We start from the raw sequence: 14,812 nt of genomic DNA on the forward strand, positions 1-14,812 counted from the left end.
TCGGAAGAGGTGGGATCACCCAATGGGGTGTCCTGGAGCATGGGTTCCCTACTCTTGGGGTGGAGGGGAGGTTCAGAAGTGGACACCGGCACCGAAGGCAAAGGAGCCAATGGAGCCGAAGGTGGAGCTGTCTCAGCAGACAGCACGCTCCTCAGCACCTCAAAGGCATTGCGTTCCCAACCCGAAAGAATCTCCGGTTCCGAAGAAGCTGGAGACTTCCTCTGAACATAGGGTGATGGCTCCGAGGTCGATGTAGGAGCCGAGCTGATCTGTGCCGAAGCTCCAACAGGGAGAGTAGGGTCAGACAAGGGTCCAATGCCGCTCCCCCCTCGGAGCCGGCCATGGAGTGTTGGCTCCCAGATCCCTTGATAGAAGGGAGTATCAAGGAGATCGGAGCGGTAAGCTGTACTGAAAGACCGGAGGAGGTTACTGGAACCGACAGTTCCACTACTACGACTTCCACACACTCCATCTCCGAACTCAGAGGAGGGATCGAGACAGGTGTTGGTTGGGCTGTTGGCACTATTTCCATCTGAGATGGGCCCGAAAGTATTTTAGCCAATGCTAGTGTCCTAAGAACCCCTTCACCACCCTTCTCCACATCATCATCCGAGAGGCTCCTGGATGACCAAAAGGAATGGGTTGAAGAACAGTGACTGCCTGCCACAGATTGTAATACAGGAGACTGTGGAGCAGACCGCACCGGTTCCAAAGCAGGGGACCTGGATCACTTGTGACACCTTACTGGCTCCGAAACAGATGGAGCCATCGGTGAGTGTCTTGTCGGAACTGACCGTCAGGTCCGACTTAGCTTGTAGCTTGCCCTTCTCTTTAGACGTACCCAAACTTGGAGCCGAAGAGGATGAAGGCTTGGATTTATCCAGTTTTTTTGCTGGCTGAGTCCCCTCCATAGCAGCAAAGGGGCCCTTCAGTAAACCTCTTAAGTTTAATTTATTCTTTCTTTCCTGAAGGACTCGTGAACTAAATGCATGGCGCATAGAACACGAATCCTGCAGGTGAACAGATCCTAAACAGTACACGCAACTCGTGTGCCCGTCCATAAGGGACACCGTTTGACAGTACAAATCGCACTTTTTGAAACCTGAAGGTTTCAATTCCTTGGCAGAATCTTTCGACATAATGTCGAACAGCAGTATCTAAGCTAGACAAAAAAACAACCACTACCAACAAGAAAACTAGCCAATAACAGACAAAAACCCCCCCCCCCTTTTTTTTCTTTTACAGACAGAAAAGAAGAGAAAGGGGGAGAGCCTCTAAAACGGCGAACTCCCCTACCTTAAACGGCAACTCCTTAAACTTGAAAGAAGGCAAGAAAAAATGAAGAACTCTCTAAGTTAAATGGGTTTAAAAGAGGAGAAAGGCCATAGAGAAAGATGGTTATTCTACATCAAATACAAGTCATTCGGACATTTAAGTGTTGACAAACATGCAAAAAAATAAGAAATCAGGAAATTGCACTGTATATAGAAAACCAGTGTTCACCCACCATGACAGCTTGCAATCTGAGATAAGTAACGCAGTCTTCCAAGTTATGAACCATAAATCAGCCAGATGAGCTTGTTCAAAGGAAGATGAAGTTAACTTCTCCAGCACAAAGTTAAGATGCCAATTAGGTGCTAGCTGTTTCCTAGGCGGTCTAACATGCAAAAGCCCCTTCAAGAACTGCTTGACCAAAGACAGGGAAGAAAAAGGAGGATCCATGAACATACATGCTGAAATGGGCAAATGATGAACCTTGACAGAAGAATAATACATGGCAGAGGATAATAACTCATAAAAAATACTTAAGAACCAGTGGTACATAATCTCTGTTTGGTCCCTGGTTATTAGTGTGGCACCAACAAGAAAACATTTTCCTGTTGCTAACATAAGATTTTCTAGTAGTAGGTTTCTTGCCTCCTTTAGTATCTGCTGCATGTCCTAATGAAGAAGGTACCTAAAAGGTATCAAAACTGAATCATACAGGCAATCCGTTGTAGTTGTTTGAAAGTGGGGTTTATAAAACTCCCCATCTTCTGTGAGTAGATCCAATTTGTGACTCTTGCCAAATTCCATAAGAGGGAAGACCCACTGGTGCCTGGACCAGAAAAAAATCACCACAATGACCTTCGGAGAGTCCTACTGAATCTTTATAATTACCCTGGATATAAGTGGAAAGGGAGGAAATGCTGGAAGGAACATTCCCATTCCCAACAAAGGGAATGAAAAAGCATCCAGTTTTCAGCTTGTCTGCATAGAATCCTGGAGCAGAATTTGTTTTTCCCATGCAAGGTACAAACACTGGACAACCACAGAGGATGTAGCTAAACCCAGTTTATGGTGGTGGAAGGGTCCCAAAGAAAACCACTGATGGTCTGAGGAATAAGCTGTGGTCACTGTAGAATCACTCACCAATGGCTGAAGCTTAGAATGAGCCAGTGGTGGGAAATGGCTCTTTAATTTGCTTTGTTATTTTTAGTTACAGCAGGAGGAGGAGGAGGAGAAAAGTACAGTTGTGTACACTTACCATAAATGTAGATGTTCGAGTGTATTCACTGTTGCAGTCATTACACTTGGGTTATCCTGCTGGCAGGCTACCCTCAGTCAGCCTGAATTCCAAAGTCTAGGTCTGGAGTCGGTTGCTGTCGTCTCTTCCCTGACGTCAGTGCGCCAGGGGTATAAAAGATGCAGCCGACGCCGTTTTCTTTAGTTTTTCTTGCCCCAGATGTCAGGTGCCCCCAAAAGGGTAGGCTAAAAATATGCCAATAAGACATGCATGCACCAAAATATATAATACCTTCATCTACAAGCAAATACACCACATAGGTTGTATAGATTAGAGAAGTGTAGATAAGTTCTAGCAAAGAAAAGGGGGATGGTGGGTGGGTAACCTGGACTGCAACAGTGAATACACTCGAACATCTACATTTATGGTAAGTGTACACAACTGTACTATGTTCTTCGTGTTTCACTGTTGCAGTCATTACACTTGGGTTGAATCCCAAAGCTATGGCTGGGAGGCTGGAACTAAATAGTATTAGGAGCGGCTATGAGACCCTGCAGAACTGCAGTGGCAAAGCCTGCCCTGGATTTAGAGTAGAGTGGTAAATGACAGTGCTTTGTAAAGGTGTGCACTGAACTCCAGGTAGCAGCCTCTAAAATGTCTTTGGTTGGTACTCCCCTGAGGAAGGCTGCTGAAGTGGCTGTTGCTCTGGTAGAATGTGGCCTAATGCCCATAGGTACTGGTTTGCCATGTTGTGAATAGTAGAAACGAATGCAGTGGCCTATCCACTTTGAAATAGTCTGCTTTGAGATAGCCTTTCCTTGTGATCTTGCAGCATATGCCACTAGTAGTTGCTCAGTCTTTCTGAAAGCTTTGGTTCTGTTCAAGCAGAAGCATAGCTGTCTGTGTATGTCCAAAGAATGCAGAATTCTTTCCCCCTTATTCTGTGGGTTTGGATAAAAAGTAGGCAGATAAATAGTTTGGTTAAAGGCCACACTGGACACTACCTTAGGCATAAATGTCGGGTTTGTCCTCAGAGAAACCCTGTCTGGATAGAAAATGATAAAAGGTTCCACAGCCATGAGTGCCTGTAGCTCGGAGACTCATCTTGCAGAGGTTATTGCTAGGAGCAGAGCTGTTTTCCAAGATAAAAACTTTATATCAGCTGTAGCGGCTGGCTCAAAAGGGGGCAGAGTGAGTTTTTCCAAAACATAACTGAGGTCCCATGCAGGTATTGGTGATCTCCTTGGAGGCCTTAAGTTTTTGGCTCCTCTGAGGTATTGCCTTAACAAAGGATGAGAAAAGATTGGTGGCTCTGTATTGTAATGAGCCGAAATGGCAGAGGCATGAATTTTAATTACTGAAAAGGATAGACCTTTGTCCAGCATCTCAGTTAAGTATTGCAAAATCTGAGGAATGTTTGGTACTGCTGTGTCAATTCCTTGTGCCTGGTTCCAGGCACAGAATCTCTTCCATTTTCCAGCATAAGATTTTCTAGTACTAGGCCTCCTGGCCTCCAAAATGACCTCCATCACCGCTTTAGTGAGAGGTGTGTTTTGTATGACTACATTATCCGCCATGCTACCAGATTTAAGATCTTGAGTTGGCTGTGCAGGATCTGATTGTTTTGTTGTGACAGTAGGCGAGGTTTTGTTGTGACAGTAGGCGAGGTACCTGAGGTAAGGTCCAGGTTGGGCATTGAGACAAGTTCCTTAGGACTGGATACCAGTACTGTCGGGGCCAGTCTGGGGCAATCAGTATCATTTTTGGCTTCTCTTGTCTGACCTTTAGGAGTACTTTGGGGAGGAGAGGCAGTGGAGGAAAGACATATACTGTTAAGTTTTTCCAGCTGAAAGATAGGGCATCCACTTTCCATGCTTGTCTGTGATAAGTCTTTGTGCAGAATTTCTTTAGTTGGCAGTTGTGATGAGAGGCAAATAGGTCTATGTCTGGGCATCCCCATTTCCTTGTTATCATGTTGAAGACTTGTGGATCCAATTTCCATTTGTGGGGATCCATGAGGTTTCTGCTTAGTTCGTCTGCCAGAGTATTTATCTTTCCTGGCAGGAATTGTGCCTGCAGATGTACTTGGTAAGTCAATGCTGTGTCCCACAAAGTCATGGCTAGTCTGCAGAGGGGGTAAGAATGAGTGCCTCCCTGCTTGTTTATATACTACATGACCGTGGTATTGTCTGTCTATCAGTAGTTGTCCCGGATGAAGTAGGTTCTTGAGGGTTGGCAGGGCATTCTGAACAGCTAGCATCTCTTTCAGATTGATATGTTGATGCATTTGGTTGGCGGACCACGTGCCTTGACTACATCTTTCTGCCATGTGTGCCCCCCAGGCATAATCTGATGCATCTGTTGTCAATGTCTGCCTGGCTGAGGGTAAGGTGAATGGCTGTCCCTTGTTCTGGTGACAGGCCTTCGCCCACCATTGAAACTCCTGTTGCAGGCAGGGAATGAGGGTAATTACTGTTTCCAGGCTGTGGCAATGCTGAGTCCAAACACTTTTTAGGTACCATTGAAGTTTCCTCATATGCAGTCTTGCATATGGAATAAGTAGAATGCAGGATGCCATGAAGCCCAAAGCCTGCAGAATGTTTGTTGCAGATAACTGGGCCTGTGTTGCCAACAATGTGAAGTAGGTAGCCAGTTGCCTTTGTTTGTCTGGCGTGAGATAAGCCACCTGGGCAGTTGTATTTAAGCTTGCACCCAGGAATATTATCTCTTGAGAGGGTACCAGTTTTGAATTTTGTTCGTTGACTGTGTACCCTAGGCATGGTAGTAATCTTTTTACAAACGCCAGATGCTGTAGTAGAATGTCCTTGTTCTCTGCTTGAATGAGGCATTCGTCCAAGTAAGGATATACTTGTATTCCCCTTTGTCTGCAGAATGCAATTACTGGTGCCAGGCACTTTGTGAAGACCCTGGGCACAGTAGATAAGCCAAAGGGCAGTGCAGAGAACTGATAGTGCATTGAGTCAGCTTTGAATCTGAGGTATCTTCTGCATGTTTGTCTGATTGGGACATGCAGGTATGCCTCCTTTAGGTCTAAAGTCACAAGCCAAGCCTTCTTGCCCAGCATGGGCAGAAGCTGCTGTAAGGTCAACATTTTGAATTTTGGTATATCCAGATATGTGTATAGAATAGATAGGGTCCAGTATTGGTCTCCAGGCTTTGTCCTTTCTGGGTACCAAGAACAGTCCTGAATAAAATCCTTGTCCCTGCTCATTCTGGTACTTGTTGAATGGCCGTCATGTCCATGAGGGATGAGACTTGTTTTTGAGCCTCTGCCCATTGGTTTTTTGGTAGGTCTGGCCAACCATTTGCCCTTGGCAGTGCATGAAAGTGAAACTTGTAGCCCTGTGACACTATGTCTAAGACCCATTTGTCCTGGGTTATGTGCCAATTTTGAGAAAAAAGTGCTAGTTTCCCCCCTAAAGGTGCTGCCAAAAGATAAGTGCTTGGCGTAGGTAGGGGGGGAAGTCATTGGGACTGTTTCCTGTAAAGCTGTGATTTGTCTTCTCCACTTTTGGAGGTAGAAGCACCCCATTGTTTAGACCTGTACGAACCTTGGGGCTGGGATCTGCCACTTGGGCGTCTATATCTGCCCCTTTGTGGTCTGTCTGACACTGGAAAGGACCAATTCTTTGTAGGCCAGTGTCTGCTAAATCTTGGAGGCTGTACCTGTAAGAAATCCTTGACTGTTTGCACAGATTTAGCTTTGTCCTCCATTTTCTTTAACATCTCTTCTGCTTTTACACCAAGCAAAGTATCATGCTGTAATGGAGCATCTAATAATTTTGCTTTAACATGATCTGGTAAATTTTGTTCCTTTAACCAAGCATGCCTCCTAATGACAGAACCCGTGAAAGCGGCCCTACAGGAGGCCTCCAAAGAATCAAAACCACATTGCAAAGTATGCTTTCCAACTTGCTCAGCTGCATGCAATAAATCCTGAATTTCTTTGTTTTCTGCACCTTCAGAATTTATCAACATTTTCTGTTTAAGCAGTGACATAATATATTGCTGATATTTGAGCATATGAAATTGACAATTTAAAGCCCTTATAGCCAAGGTAGCAGAGGTGTAAATCTTCTTACCCCATCTGTCTAATGCCCTAGAATCCCTGTCGGAGGGGGTAGGGTTTTTTGCAGTGGAAGCCTAGACCCCTTTGGGACCCTGAGAAATAGTTTCTGGGTCAGCAGCAGGGTTTTTGAAAAGGAATTTATGAGAGTCAGGCACCCTGTAGTACCTGTCCGGCTTAACAGGAGATGGAGGTAAGGAGTCAGGGGTCAGACTGGACTCTGAAAATACATCATTTACAATGTCTAACACAGGCGGAATAGCTAGGGGCCTGTGTTGTGGGAGTAAAAGAAAGTCTCTGAGCCTTTACTTAGATTCAGAATAATCTTGGCTCTCCCAGTGGAAATGTTCCCTCATGGTATGCATTTTTCCACAAAAGTGTCATCCTCAGGAAGAGAGGCTGAAGGGATAGACTCTTCAGCATCAGAATCCTCATAGGGAGGAATAGAGTATTCCTGATCAGTAGAGGAATCTGAAGAAATGGAAACCTGATCTGAAGATTCATATTCTGTCTCTTGCCTAGGCCTCTTATCAGGAGGGGGATGGGAACCACTGATCAAAGTAATTAAGTCTTCGGCCATTTTGAGCATCTGCTTTTTGGGCATGGAGGCCTGACCATGAGGCTGTTGTACTTGTTTCTTTGTCTTTAAAGATGCTTTAGTCTTTGCCTTTGTAACTGGAGTCGCTTTAATGTACAATTGAGTAGGTCTGAAAACACCCTCAGAAGCCGATGCCTGCTCAGCGGCTCCGGACCCATCTGAGGTAATAGTTTCCGAAGGTCCAATACCTTGAGCTTCCATTGACCTAGGCGACTCCACGTGGGAGTCCGTAGTGGCCTGCGGGTCCAAAGTAGCAGGTGTCAGGGGCTGCGAAAGCGCCTCACTGAGAGCTGGCGAACCGGCGACTGGCTTAGAAGAAGCCTCATCATCGGTTTTAGACCTCGGATGCCTGTCCTTTTCTTTTTCTGTGCGTTTCTTGTGAATTGCGGTAGTCGGTTGGCTATCTGACGGCATCGTGTAATTAAATCTTCTGCCAAAATAGTGAAAAGCAAAATCGTACCGGCGATTTACAGTGCGCTGGTTAAATCTAGCACAAAACCGACAAGCAACGTCGTGGTCAGGGCCTAGGCAAGGAATACAGTAAGAATGAAAATCCTTATGAGGTATTTGCTTCCCACAAGAAATGCAATTATTAACTTTTTCTGACATCTGTCTGGAGCAAGAAAAAATTTTTCCCCAATGGGGTATTTGGCTTTTAATGAAGACTTCGGATCTGAAATTCGAACACGAAAATCTCGGGAGTCGGCCGACTGGCACTTGCGAACTGATTCTGCTTCAGGCACCGCACGGCAAGAAAGACTAAAGAAAATGGCATCGGCTGCATCTTTTATACCCCTGGCACACTGATGTCAGGGAAGAGGCGACAGCAACTGACGCCGGATCTAGACTTTGGAATTCAGGCCGACTGAGGGTAGCCTGCCAGCAGGATAACCCAAGTGTAATGACTGCAACAGTGAAACACAAAGAACATCTACAATTCTGGTAGAGTGATCCATGTTCCTGCTGAGGGACAAGCCAGTCTGTCACTGAGAGGTGCTGGAATGAGTCAGTCGAAAGGTTATGTTGTCACTCTAGTGTTCTCAAGCAGTACATACACATACTTTCCTACACAGTCCAGCAAATATGACAAAGTAACCGCACAAGAAGTACATTTTAGTCCCGCATAATTTAGAAGTCCCTTTTCAAAGAGTCACTGAATTAAGTAAAAATGGCAAGTTGCCACAAAATGTAAACAAGTGCCAAAATGCACTTACAATCCCCTTAAAGATCATGTGCAAACCAATGAAATCAAAGTATCCTATCTGTTCTCAAAATATGTTTCCTCATCAGTTGCTTACCTTAGCTGCTTTCTGTCATTTAAGTTTGCATTCCCCTTTTCCTTTTAAGGCAGATTTCTTCCAGAAAGTGTCATCCATTGCCATAATATACTCTGCCCAAAATACCCTCACTGATTACTCTGCTGGAAGTTCTGCTTCCTTTGCTGATCTGCTAACATCATGTTAGGTTCAGCATTATCTAATCAGTGAGAGGGAGAAAGGCATACATAGAGAGGATTTTCAGACTGGGGTAGTTTTACTTGGATTCTTAACCTAATTTTCAATTTTAAGGTTAGCTACACATAGCCTAGTACCAACCTATGGCCCTAGGGCCTATACAAGCCTAGCCATAACAATTCCCTGGCTATTTCTTTCCACACTATTTACTTCCCTGGACCCCTGTCTAGCAGGGCGACTGACGTGATCCCCGGGGTGAATTTCCCATCTCCCATCCAATCATCAAGGTTCCTTTTAAAGAGGGCCAAAGAGGCGCTCTGCTTGACATGTATGGGCAGTCTATTCCAGAGTCTCGGGTGTCTCTGGGTCAGGAACCTATCCCTCCAGCATGTTTTGTTCACTGTGATGACAAGGTTTAGATCCCTGGAGCGTGCGACTCTGAGAGATTGGGATTTCTTTAAGTGTAGCATGTCCAGCACCTCTGGGTTTAACATGGCCTTGTATGTTAAGCAGAGATCACCTCTGAGTAGACAATATGCGACAGAGTACATGTGGAGTTTAACGGTCAGCATAGGGCATCTACTTTAGACCTGTGATTCTTTTAGTGAGGGATTTCTGCGGCCCTGCCAGTTGTTGCAGATGTCTTGAAAGGTACATACCAAACGGGGCATTGTATTCTATAATGGGTCTAATGAGGGATGAGTACAGTGGGACAATGACCTTTTTTCTGGACGAAAAGCCCTTAGTGATGAGGTGTGCCACATAGGAGGATTTCCTGACTGTTGTGGGGATGTGGTTATCGAAGGTGAGACCACTGTCCACCTATGTCCCTAAGTCTCTTATCACACGTTTGGTGTTTAGTGTACTGCCACCTATGTGGTAATTCACGGGTACATGTTTTTTCCCCAAAGGGGATAACTATACATTTCTTGGCATTAAGCTGACATTCCTGGTTAATCCATTTTTCAACCCCTCCCCATGCATTCTGCTTTCCTTTTATGTGGAAACAAATGGGAAGGCTGCTTTTGTTTCACTGTCACACAAGCACACCATGTGCAATACTGAGTCCATAACTCTTAATTGTTCCTGATTTTATCGAACGTAACCAAATCTTATCTTTCATGTTTTTGCAGAATGTCCCAATTTTGCCATATATTTTACCCAGTTCATCAACAGTAAAACTTCTGATTTTCTAGTAAATCGCTGAGGATTACAGTGAGTCACTAATGCTAGATATTACAGTTCATAGTTCATGGTTCATTTTTGTCCACATAATGCATGCTGATGCAAAACTTGTTCCATTAATTGACATACAACAATCAGCCCACATGCAGCATTACTACATCTACTAACAAAAAAAAAATGGAAAGAGGCCAGCCTACCAGTGCAGGAAAGATCAAACTTTGCATCATCAAAGCCACGAGTGCGATGATGTGAAAATAGGATGCACTGCCCTCACAAGTCCAAAGAGAGGAAGTCTGAGAGCAGGAAATAATAAAATGGTACAACAGAATATCCAGTAAAGTGGATTTCCATAGACAGAAGCTGTCCAGTCATCCCAGAAGAATGAGAAAGAATGGTAAGTGAAAACAAAAGTTGCACATAATCTAACCATATAACTCCTTCATTTCACTCATACAAAGTACAACAGCAGCACATTTACCTCACAAAAAATGTCCCAGACTTAGTTACTCCCAGCTACTAAAAATAATTCATCTTATAAGATGTTTCCACTATAATGTCAACACATTAAATTGAAGGTATTCTTAAAAAGATCTCGTCCCAATTTCTGTCCAAAAAAAAAAAAAATAGAAATATATATATATATATATATATATATATATGTATATATATATGTATATATATGTATATGTATGTATATATATATGTATATATATATATATAGGTAGGTATTAGGCTATTGGCCCTAGGGCCTATATAAGCCTAGCCAAAAAGGTACCCTGGCTTTCGCCATCCAAGAAAATTATTTTCCTGTGCCACTGTCGTGCAGAGCCACAGAAGTGATCCCCGGGGTGAATTTCCAATTTCCCATCCAATCATCAAGATTTTTCTTGAAGAGTGCTAAAGAGGAACTTTGTTTGATATAGATAAGTTTGTTCAAGAGTATGGGAAGTCTCTGGGACAGGAATCTATCCCTCCAGCATGTTCCGTTTATTGTGGTGACAAGGTTTAGGTCCCTAGAGCGTGTAGCTCGGAGGGATTGGGATTTCTTTAAGTGAGGCATGTCCAACAGCTCTGGGTTTGACATAGCTTTGTATGTTAGGCAAAGATCACCTCCGAGCAGGCGATATGCGATGGAGTAAAGCTGGAGATTTTTGAGACGGTCTGCATACGGCATCTGTTTGAGATTGATAATCCTCTTTGTGAGGTATTTCTGCGGTCTTTCTAGTTGTTGTAGCTGTCTTGTGAGGTACATACCAAAAGTGGCGTTGTACTCTATAATAGGTCTAATGAGTGACGAGTAGAGGGGAACAATGACCTCTTTTTTCCTGGATGAGAAATCTTTTGTGATGAGGTGTGCCATGTAGAAGGATTTCCTGACTACTGTGGTGATGTGATTATCAAAGGAGAGACTACTGTCCACCTGTGTCCCAAGGTCTCTTATCACACTTTCGGTGTTAAGTTTACTACCGCCTATGTGGTAGTTCATGGGTACAGAGTTTTTACCAAAGGGGATGACAATGCACTTTTTGGCATTGAGCTTGAGGCCATGGCTTTGACACCAGGCATCTGTCTCAGTGAGGCCCCTGTTTAGGATGTCCACATCGTTAGGAGTTTCGATTATGGCTCCTAATTTGCAGTCATCTGCGAACTTCATTAGTCAAAAACTGTCTGTGTTTGGTATCTACTTCTCTGAAGTACAGGCTAACAGGAGAGAACCCAGGACTGAACCCTGTGGTTCTCCACTTGTCACTGGTCTGAAGTCGGATTTGGAATCTGCTACTTTTTTTCTGTCAGTGAGTCAGTTGGCAACCCATCTTGTGACATAGGGATTTATAGCTAGTTTAGTGAGTTTATCTAGAATTCCAGAGTGGGGGATGGTGTAGAAAGCCTTGGCAAGACCTAGATAGGCTGTGTGAACCACCTTGCCCTCGTCTACGGCTTTGGTGACTGCATCAAAGAAGTCTATCAGGTTTAGGAGACATGATCTGCCTTTTACAAACCCGAACTGGGTGGGTCCAGAGTTTAGAGATTACCAATGTCTTTGCTTATAAGTTCCATGATGATACGTTCCATGGCCTTGCAGACCAGGCTCGTCCGGGGTTCGTGGTGGCTCCCCCTTTGTGGAGTGGGATAACCACTGCTGTGCACCACTCAGTGGACACAAAGCCTGAGGTGGGGCTATGATTGAACACGGTACTTAGGTGGGGTGCCAGTTCGCTCTGTAGTTCGTGTAGAACGCAGCCTAGGATGCTGTCAGGTCCCATGGATGCTGTGTTCTTGGCTTTGGAGAGTGAGGTTTTTACCTGTGCAGCCGTGATTACAGGAACTTTGCATTCTTCTGGTATAGAGATGGGCCCTTTAGGGGGTGAGAGGGGGGTAAAGTCAGCACTGAACCCATCTGCCAGGATGTTGGCAATATCAGTTGGTTCTGTATATTTAGTGCCATTGTGCTGTAACTCAGAGCAGATCTGAGTGTTGCCATTGAGATTCTTGACATAGCTATAGAATGCTTTGTGGTTGTCTTTAGAATCTGTGGCAATTTTGTTTTCTTAACTAGCTTTGGAGGATTTTATGAGGGATCTCATACTGTGGCTGACCAGGAAGTTCCTCCAATCATGGGATTTTTACTCATTTTTGCAATGGTTTCTTTCTTCTGTTGTAGAGTTTGTTTATGGCAGAGGACCACCAGATTAGCTTCATTTTTTTGGAGGATAGCATCTTAGTTCTGTTAGGGATAGCATGATCCATGCACTTGTGTAAGTGCTTATAAAGTGCAATTGTGTAGGATTCAGCAGTCGTACCTCTATTGTCCATCTGCATGGGTGTCGTGAAGTTTGCCACTTCTGTCTTAAGAAGCATGAAGTTGACTTTGGAGACATTTTTTTACGGTAGTTTCCCTAATGGGGGTGGGGGGGGGTGGGAACGGGATGTGGATGTCTAGGGTGATTAGCTTGTGGTCGGATCTGACCAATGAGGAATTGACCTTTGGTGTGGAACAGCAGTCACCCATGTTGGCAATGACCAGGTCTAGGATATTGCTGTCCCTGGTGGGGGTGTGGATAAGTTGATCCAAGGCATTGGAATTTACGAATTCCAGAAAACATTGAGGTAATCAGTTGGTACAGGAGTAGTTTTCCCAGTTAATGGTGGGTAGTTGAAATCGCCCATTATTAGGGTATTGGGTTGTACCCTAATATTTTTCAGTGTATCTAGAAATGAGGAGTGGGAAACCTGGTGCATGGTGGGGGATCTGTAGCAAGCTACAATTTGGATTGCGGTCTTGCCCAGAGTTAGTTGCACTTGGATAATCTCAGATGCACTATGCTGAGCAACTAGCCCGGAATGTGGGTATCCTTAATACGTATGGACACGCCTCCGCCTTTAGTGTTTTGGTCCTGGTTAGGTGGCCGAAAGGTATTGTATGAATTACAGCCTGGTAATGCAGGTGTGCTTTCTGGAACCTTGAACCAGGTCTCTGACACTGCACAGATGTCGATGTTCTCCATTTTAAGGAGTGCCTCGAGTGAGTGCATTTTGAGGTTTAGACTTCTAGTATTAAGTAGCATTACCCTCAGATTTTGCTTGCTTGTACCTGTTATGGTGGTGAATTTCTCATTTGAACCTTGCCTAAAAAAGGCACTATAGGGGTGGCAAGAGCCTTAGTCAGTATCCGGAATCCCAAGGACGACAGGTGCAGGCCATCTCTGGCAAAGCACTGTGGTCTATCGATCATGTCATCCCAAGCAGACAGATACTAGATCCATCGTGGTCTATCGATCACGTCATCCCAAGCAGACAGATACTGGATCCCCTAAGAATGACATCAGAAGCTTAGCCAATTGTTGAAGTCAGTCATTTTGTCCTTATACTGTGGTACCATTCTGGGTGATGTCAGGATGCTACTCAGGGCTAGGGTCTTACCTGCCTGGGCTACAAGATCGGAGAGCTCCTCTATGTCTCTTTTCATGTAGTCCAGGGATGTACGTCTCAGGTCATTCACACCAACATGGACAATGACAGAGTCATATTTATACTTATTGTGGAGTGACCTGAGTGTGTGCGTTATGTGGCAGATCCTGGCACCTGACAGGCAGCTGACAGTAACTTTCTCCTTGTTTAAACAAAAAAAACACTGTGAAGAGGACAAAACCGCACCGGACAGCCGAGATGTTCTATTAGATTTATTGTGAGGTTAAACGTTTGAACAATCACCACGTTTTTCGTCATAAACTGTAAGACTGCATCAGACACTAACAAACTGCAATTAACACATATATATATGCTGACAAACATTTTAAACTAGCCAATAAAAAGCTAATACAAAGCAATCCTCATGAATATTTATAAAACTCATTTGTAACTAGAAGCATAAAGATCTAAATGATCTATCAATAATGTAAATTAATTTATGTACATCAATATAATATATAACATATATTTTAATATATATTGAGATGTATAATGCATTAAAACATTTAATAAAAAACATTTTATTGTTTTTAATTATATATAAAACCTTTTACCATGTATAATAAATGACCTTTCATTAGTGCAACAATACTCCCATCTAGTGGTCAAAATAATGTATGCATATAAATTTCTTCTTTTATAATAAATATGTGGAATTAATATAAATATAAATATAACATACATATAAGATAAATAAATTAATTAAAAACCCTTAAGTTAATTAAAAAACCTTAAGTTGTCTAAATATAGGTGACACCTTAAATAAAATGTATATATGTATATATCTATATGTGTATAATAATGAATACATAATGAATACAATAAATACAATGAATATAATGAAAAAATAAATATGTAGTCTGTAAAATATAAAAATATAAAAATATACATATGTAACATCTGTAAAATCTTAACTGATGTAATAAATATATGTACATTTAAATATTTAAATATGAAAAAGATGTATTGTATCCAGGGATGTACGTCTCAGGTCATTCACACCAACATGGACA

At 43.3% G+C, this 14,812-nt stretch overlaps 1 protein-coding gene across 2 annotated transcripts in view; it reads right to left on the reverse strand.

Moving 5' to 3' along the window:
• FASTKD3 (FAST kinase domains 3) overlaps window positions 1-14,812 on the reverse strand; it is a 692,256-nt gene that overhangs the window by 121,799 nt on the left and 555,645 nt on the right. The window lies entirely within an intron of this gene.

Source organism: Protopterus annectens, chromosome 3.part0, assembly GCF_019279795.1.
Source record: "Protopterus annectens isolate FY-2018-M chromosome 3.part0, PAN1.0, whole genome shotgun sequence".
NCBI classification, from domain to species: domain Eukaryota; kingdom Metazoa; phylum Chordata; order Ceratodontiformes; family Protopteridae; genus Protopterus; species Protopterus annectens.